Source organism: Miscanthus floridulus, chromosome 1 (assembly GCF_019320115.1).
Source record: "Miscanthus floridulus cultivar M001 chromosome 1, ASM1932011v1, whole genome shotgun sequence".
Classification (NCBI taxonomy): domain Eukaryota; kingdom Viridiplantae; phylum Streptophyta; class Magnoliopsida; order Poales; family Poaceae; genus Miscanthus; species Miscanthus floridulus.
This window is the reverse complement of record NC_089580.1, coordinates 92,826,890-92,835,033: the sequence shown is the minus strand read 5'-3', so window position 1 is coordinate 92,835,033 and position 8,144 is coordinate 92,826,890. Positions and strand designations below refer to the sequence as shown.

Genomic DNA, 8,144 nt, shown 5'->3' with positions numbered 1-8,144 from the left:
CAATATCTCTATGCCAACACAACCCCATAGCTCCTCCCTGTGGATAAAATATAAATAACGATACTTGGTATACTCCCGGGTGAAATGCTACAATGGTAAATTATCTGTGCGCTTGCGAATACCTTATATATATAGTTAACAAGTGTTCTCATAATTACCAACAACACATTTCTGGCATCATGCTAGGGATGACAACTTAGTTAAGAGTGATGCTAAGAAATGTCAACAAGCATTTCTGGCACCATTGCCGGGGAGGGGCACATGGCTAAGAGAACTGACTAAATAAATACTTATTGATAAAACCATAATCTTTGCTTTAGCAGGCTTACCCTTGTTTTGTCTTTGTTCATATCTTATATAGGGTATTACAGGATTGGTTGTGATTCAACAAATTACATCAATCAGAATCGACCACAGTAAGAGGAAGCTTAACACTAGTTTCTAAAGCCATGGCTAGCAAGACTCTGCGTGAGTTCTCTGCTCCAAGCACTGAGACCATTCGCACTGGACCAACACTCAAAACCGATAATCTTGAGTTTGAGCTCAAGCAAAACCTCATCAATATGGTGCAAGCTACCACATTCAGCAGAAAGGCACATGAAGATGCTAGTGCTCATCTTTAGAATTTCCTAGAGATAAGTAGCACGGTCATCATCAAGGACACTGCTCAAGACATCGTACTACTCTGCCTCTTTCCATTCTCACTTGTGGGAAGAGCAAAGCAATGGTTCTACACCAACAAGGATAACATCAATACATGAGCAAAGTGTTCAAAGGCCTTCCTAGAAAAGTTTTTCCCTATAGGCAAGACCAATGCCTTAAGAGGAAAGATTTCAAACTTCCAATAGTAGAAAGGAGAGACCATTCTAGAAGCATGGGAACGTTTTCAAGAATATGTTTCGGATTGCCCTCATCATGGAATGGAAGATTGGTTGCTCATGCAATGTTTCTACCATGGATTAACTCAGAAAGCCCATGAACAACTCGATGCCATTGCTGGAGGATCATTCAAGTCCCTCACCCTTGGAAAAGCCAAAACTCTTATAGAAAAGATAGCCTCTAATCGAGGCTGGTCATCATGCAATATTCAATCATGCAATAAGAGTGAAGAAGTACCAGGAGAGGTGTGTGCACTGTCAACCAAGATGGACGTACTGTTGAATTGGCTCGAACAGCAAGACAATTACAAGAAAGATCATTAGGCCATTCAAGATGCTTTCAATACTCAAAACACATGTGGAGAGTATTTGGGAATTGAATTCCCTGAATCATAAGAGGATGTAAACATCATTGGCAACAATTCAGGTTCACAAAAATAGAGACAAGGATGGAAACAACAACAACGGTCAACTTACCAAGGTAAGTATCCAGGTAATTACTACAATTCTTCTAATCCCAAGCAACCATCCTTAAGAGACTTAATCTTAGAACAATCTAGGATTAATGAGAGTATTTCTAAAAAGCTTGCTTCTAATGACAAGGTCCTAGAAAATATAAATACTAAAATGGATAGTTTTTCTTCTGCCATACAAGACCAACTTAGCTATAATAAAAAGATAGAATCTCAATTAGCCCAGTTGGCTGTTGCTCTATCCTTTGCCACTAACCTTGAGAAGGTCAATGCCGTAACCACAAGAGGTGGCAAGTCTACTTGTGATCCGCCATATCCGACAGGGACAGGTAAGACACCAGTGGTAGTGAAGGAAGAGGAGAACAAGAACGATGAAGAAGTTGGGCCACAAGAGCAAGAATTACAACAAGATTTTCATGACACGGCCCTCCTACCATTTCCATGCAGAAATCGAAAAGCCAAAATGGATGATCAGTTTGGTAAGTTTGTAGAGGTAATTCAAAAGTTATATATCAATATTCCATTGCTAGATGCCATACAGGTGCCTACCTATGCAAAGTATCTCAGAGGCATCCTCAACAACAAAAGACCACTGCCCTCCACTAATGTAATCAAGTCAATGAAGGAGTGTAGTGCGACCATCCTAAACATAGCACCTATCAAGAAGAAGGATCTAGGATGTCCCACTATCGATTGTATGATCGGGAGCCAAAACTTTGAGATTGCGTTATGCAATCTTAGAGCAAGCGTCGGTGTCATGCCCAAAGAGGTCTTAGAGTCAATAAATAAATAAAACTTGAAGATGATCTCACATGATGGAAATGATGAATAGTTGCTCTATTATAATTCTTTTCAAGTACCTAGTTTTCACCCTTGAATTCTCGTGAGTTTTGGATGAGATTGATTTGACATAAGAATTTGCTCTGAACTTTAAACTCGTGGGTGGCATATGCTTGATCTAAGTCTAGGTAATTAACGGATATGATATGAAAAGGTCTGAGCTGCTATTTATCTTGTTCCAAGTGATACTAAATTCTATAGATTTCTTTTGAAAAACATAAAAGAGCAACATGATGAGATCCTATATGACAAAGCTTGAATTCCTAATAGAGCCAAACATGTTTATCTAGGCTAGGAAAACTTCCACTTATATGCTACTTGTTTTGCATTGAGTTTAGTCAAGCTTTGTTGATGCCTTATGAGAGGTTTGTCATACTCTTAAAATCAAGATCACATACACACCACCCACATATGCACTACTCCTACACTAGGGGTAGGCGTAAAAACATGCCTTCCATCTAGATCCACCCAAAAATGTTTTACTCCTACATTGGAAGAAAACACCAAAAATATGCTTCATAGGTTTTCACCAAATAAATGCTCCAAGTTCTTATTGCTATCTCTCTAAAGTTTGCTGCAGAAAAGAGGCATGGACTATGCAAAAGTTATTCATAAAAAAAGAGAAGAAGCAAGAAGAATTGAAAAAAATGGACAAGTGTCCAAGATATCTAAAACAATGGGTACTTAGATGCCCGCCTGGAAAAAAGAGATGAATAACATAGCCCATGTTTTCTTGCAATTGTTTCTAAGTTTAAAATGAGAGATATGTTTTCAAGGAGCATAGTAGAATTAGGCTAGCCACCATATTCCATTCACATGCACATCTTGATTTGATTGTATGACTTAACTCTCTTTGGATCCGAGGTTTGACTTTACAATATATGTATTGCAGGTATGCTCTCTTCATACAATTACCACTCCTATGAACTCCACATAAGCTTTAGTTGTAGGAGAAGAAAAGGTATAACATCATTCATTACCTTGGTGAGGATCTACAAATACCACATATATGAGAGACTTGAGAGTGTCATACGAAGGAATCTCTGAGTTTTTATTTTGAAAACTTATAAAACTTTGGAATAATGGTTGAACAAAAGAACCCGAGACATAGTGCTTGACTAGATCGTTCGGTCTTTCAATTGTTCAAGATCCAAGTGAAAGCTAGAAAGCCCCATGGTTGAAGGTAATATGGGTAAGTTTGAAAGTCGGATCGATGAATTTTAATCTAGAGGAGAATTCTTGTTTGAATGCATGTGTACTTTTAAGGAGTTGCATCAATGTTTCAAAAATCCTAAAACTCTTGATCCACTGTTAAGTTTAGCTTTACTCAGGAACGAGCAAAGGTCAGGCTTGGAGGAGTTTGTTGACAGTAGTTATCATCCTACATAAACAGTCAACTTTATTGTATAAATGCATAAAAAGGATCACCAACATAGACTTAGGGGTTTAAACTGAAAATTTCCATGAGTTTTTGCGAATCTATGTTTTTAGCAGGGTTATTTCAGAAAACCATCAAAGAGGATCAAATCATCAAATAAAATCACGCTTATCCACAACGAATCAACTCCAGAAGGTTCTAGAGGACACCAGAAGCCACGCCACCGAAGTAGAGGGTAGGAGGCTGCAAGGTGGGGCCCACCTGTAGGCCACCCAGCCACTTGGGCCCACATTTCATACTTTGCTTCGACGTTGGTTCCTCCACCACCTCCTAGATTGCATCTACACCATTCTTTCAAGTCAGTTTGATCTGAGGGCTCAGGATTGACGCTCCATCCTATATAACCAGCCCCTGCCCCCTCTAGAGTAGGCTTCCATAAGTCAAGAGTAGACCAAATTTAGGGGTTCTAGAGAGAAGAGAATAGAGCTCCAATTCTTCAAGTTTCTAGTATAGGCTAGCTTGCAAGGTTCATGTAGAGTGTTGGCTATTGCTCAGGATTTCGGATCTACCGTTTGGAGACTGGTATAGACATTGTATCTCTTTATTTAGGACTTTGTGCTACTTCAATATTATGTTGCTATTTATTATGTTCCTAGTTTGCTCTAGTAATATGCTTAATATAGTTATGATTGATGATGAATATATGCATATGTTCGCAAAGCTCTTAGCTCAGTTCTTGAGAGAGTTAAGTGGTCGACATTATGTAAGCATGCCTCTTAAATATTGTTTGCCTATGGATGCATTCTGCACTCTAGGTCATGTGGTAGATCGCAGATGCGACACTCCCATTGAGTCCTTTGTAGTCCACTCCCCGTTTGTAGAGAACATAGAACGAGATTGTGAAGAAAGACAAGCTCTGTTCTTAATCTTCCTTACCAATGTTCCTTATGCATAGATGCAAAGCTAGTTATACTATAGATGAGAGTGTATATACTTGGGTGTACAAAAGATTTAGTAGATATGTAATGACTTAGGGATCTTTTGCTCTTAATGAATCTCTTGCTTAGCCTTACTACATTTTATGAGTATCTATTTCTATCTCTGGAATACCATTATTATCTTACACTTATAATTTATTTATCACTTGATTTACCCCTACCATAGCATGAGAGTGGTTTTATCATAAGTATGCATATTTGTCAATATCTCTATGCCAACACAACCCCATAGCTCCTCCCTATGGATAAAATATAAATAACGATACTTGGTATACTCTCGGGTGAAATGCTACAATGGTAAATTATCTGTGCGCTTGCGGATGCCTTATATATAGTTTACAAGTGTTCTCATAATTACCAACAACACATTTCTGGCATCATGCTAGGGATGACAACTTAGTTAACAGTGATGCTAAGAATTGTCAACACCGGTCATGAGAAAATGTCGACAGCGGTGGCCGCTCATTGTTGGGGACGTAGAGCCACCTGTGCTCCCAATCTAGGTCTACGGCATAGTGGTGGTCAAGGCTCAGGTAGCGCTCCTCCAATTAGGGATGAACTTTGATCGAGGCGCCCCCCATCGGACAACGACGGTGCTAAGAGGGCATTGATGGAACCACCCAGAAAAGAAACCACCATAGATCATAATGGGCAGGTATTCCTAGAAAGCCCTCTCATAGCATGATGAAGACCGAGAGGAGGAGGATCCCCTCTAAGGTTAAGTTATGGAGGCGGAGCCCGTAGTAATAGAGCAACCACCTTAGTAAGGGGTGCATCAACAGCTCAATCCCAAGAAGGTGGAAAGGGATGAAAGAGATGACCTCATTTTCCTTCGGCTTTGGCTCCACTTCACTTCTCGCTGGGACTCTAGGCGAGCTCCTCGGTGGCCTCCGGGATCACCCCCTCTCTCGCAACTGGTCGAACTCAGCCTAGTCGATAGATGACCTCATCCACTCCGCCATGGTCCTGGTAGGAGGCGTCGGTGGTGCAGTAGGGTGGAAGGCAAAAGCTTTGGGATAAAATTAGGAGCTCTAGAGAAAAAAAGGAAGTAGGTGTAACCTCCCTCTTGCTCCTTGTCTCTACTACTATAGTTTGGGGGCCGTCGACCACCCCACGACCGAGACGTTTGCATGGGTGGGTAGTGGGGCTTCGCCCCATCACGTCAATGTGATGGGCCGGGAGGCAACATTCCCTGCTGCAATAGGCTACTGATGCCACCTACGCGCGTGCGCCTATGCGGGAATACAGGAGCACATTGTCAAGGTGGTCAAAATTTTAGACGGCCGGACCTTGTGTAAAATTTTTGAATAAAAATAATCCTTGATGCATGGTTCTTGCAAGTTCAACAATCTTCTCAAATACACACAAAAATGATGAGTTAGGTCCAACACAGATCAAAGCCACTCATGACAACTACTACTACTAATACAAATGTTGTGACCGAGTGTACTCCATAGGTAATATTTTTACTGACAACTCTGTACTGTATAGTGTCCGACGAGATCAAATGTGACGCATTCGAACTTTCTTGCGAGTGTAGTAAAATATGAATAGCTATCTGGCTGCTCTGTTTCGATGGCTTGTTTCTCGACATGTATTTCTCGGAAGGCGTGCTCCTCAGATATCGTGGAGATGTGGCCTCGCCTTACCTCTCGCTATTGCCCAGCATATGCTGGAAATCCATCGGCCGTGTGCATCCCCTGCTATAAAAATAGAGGAAAAATAGGGGAGTTAGTACAGTTGCCTTGTAACCTTGCAAACTCACCTTTCTTGCTCACCCCTCCTCCCTAGCACCTCATTCTTTAAGCTTGAACCATGGTGGTGGAGAAACGTCCAAGGGAGGAGATGATGGTGCAGGACCTAGACGTGACCAGGTAGGCTCTCTGCATGGAGAATCGGGAGGTGGACGGCTACGGTCGTACCTCTCCGCTGTGGAGACGGCACTCGCCGTAGCCGATAGGGAGACGACCATGGCTAAAGCTGTAGTGGGTTAAGTGCAGCCATAGCTCGCTGCTAAGGCATTGTCATTACCATATCTTCTTTTTTTGTGTGGCACCACATCTTATTAATTGGTAGGGTTTTCTTTGTTCTTGCTCTTTCAGCCATCATGGAGTAGCTGAATGCTGCGTCCGTGCTACCGGCGGGGCCGAACTTCCTTAAGCGCATCCGTGCTCTACCAGTGTGGATCCGGGAGGTAGTGACACATGGTGTTCGCCATGGGGCTGCATCAGCCCTGGCTGCCGCCCACCTCCGTTGAGATGCAGACTTGCGTACAGTGGAGTCAGGGTTCCCATCGGAGCTGCCAGTCCAAAGGGCTTCATAGGATTTTTTCGTATAGGATTTGGATCCTTTAAAATTCTTGTTTCTCCTCCATTCCAAAGGAGCCATAAGTTTTTGAGTTTCTTTTGTCTATTTCTTGGGATTCCATTTTGTAGTGTTGGTGGGCCCCAAACAGATGGGGAGATCTGCCGCGCAAGAATTTGATTTTCGGTGAAAATTTCGCACATTGCCGAGCAGTGCCGCTAACACGCACCAAAAATTAGATGTCTCTCTTTTGCCCTGCACACGGAAATTAGGTTTACCATGCCATCGATTTCAGACAAGGGCATTTGTGGTACTTTAATTGCCACATAAAAGGGCAAGGAGTCACCGTCTTCGCCTCCGTCTCCATATCCATCCTCCAGCCACCACCATCTCTCCTCCCACTCCAAATCCTAGCCCCATAGCCTTCCTCTCCACTCTCCACCCCTCTTTGGACCCTAGGCACCATCGGCACAGTAGCTCAAGTCATCAATCTGCACTCTCTAGCCACACCCTCTCTCATAGCTTTCTGAACCCTAGCCGAAGCCAGATCCCCTTTGATTCATCGATAGTAGGTCAACTGACGGTGGAAGGACCGCCTCGATGATGGTATAGACTAGATCCGGATCCCCTACATCGGCACCTATCACGACCAGCCAGATCCGAACCCTAGCCAGAGCTAGATCTGGTACCCCTTCGTCAACGAAATGCCACGGATCTAGAATGTTGTAACAAGTCAATCTAACCTGACCAGCTAGAATTCCATGAATCGCCTCTTTCATGGCGTTGTGAAATGCATCAACGAAAGCTTCATTGTGGCTTGATATGGCATCATGAACAGATTTGTCTATGGCTTCCATAAAGAAATGCCTGTCTTCAGCTTTGACTGTATCTGTCTGCCCGTGTAGTAGAACTCTTGGTAGTGGAAATTTCTGAATAACTGTGCTGTCATGTGTTTTGGTGTAGGACAACAAACACTTCTTCTGAAATTCTTCGGTAGCTTTGCTGATGGTATCCTTATCTTCATCAGGTAGGTCTTCATAATGTACCATAAGGATGTTGTCGTTGTTGTGAGCCGCCATGACGATTGTGGTGTCCCACCGGGCATGCCAGAAACATGTGTCGACACAAAATTTTCATCTCCGTGCTGAGGACACACGCAACAAGCCAGAAGGGTCCGCTCGATGGAGTAGATCCGCCTAGCTTTAGTGCAAGGGTGGTCGATCCTGCGCAATCCTCCCAAGATGTGCTAGTCAATTTGACCCTGCAATTGATA

At 42.7% G+C, this 8,144-nt stretch overlaps 1 non-coding gene across 1 annotated transcript; it reads right to left on the bottom strand.

The window, feature by feature from the left end:
• Positions 1 to 814: 814 nt before the first annotated feature.
• LOC136511075 (small nucleolar RNA R71) lies at positions 815 to 921 on the bottom strand. The gene has a single exon (XR_010772641.1). It is a non-coding gene; the product is annotated as a small nucleolar RNA R71 (small nucleolar RNA).
• Between the last annotated feature and the right edge of the window lie 7,223 nt (positions 922 to 8,144).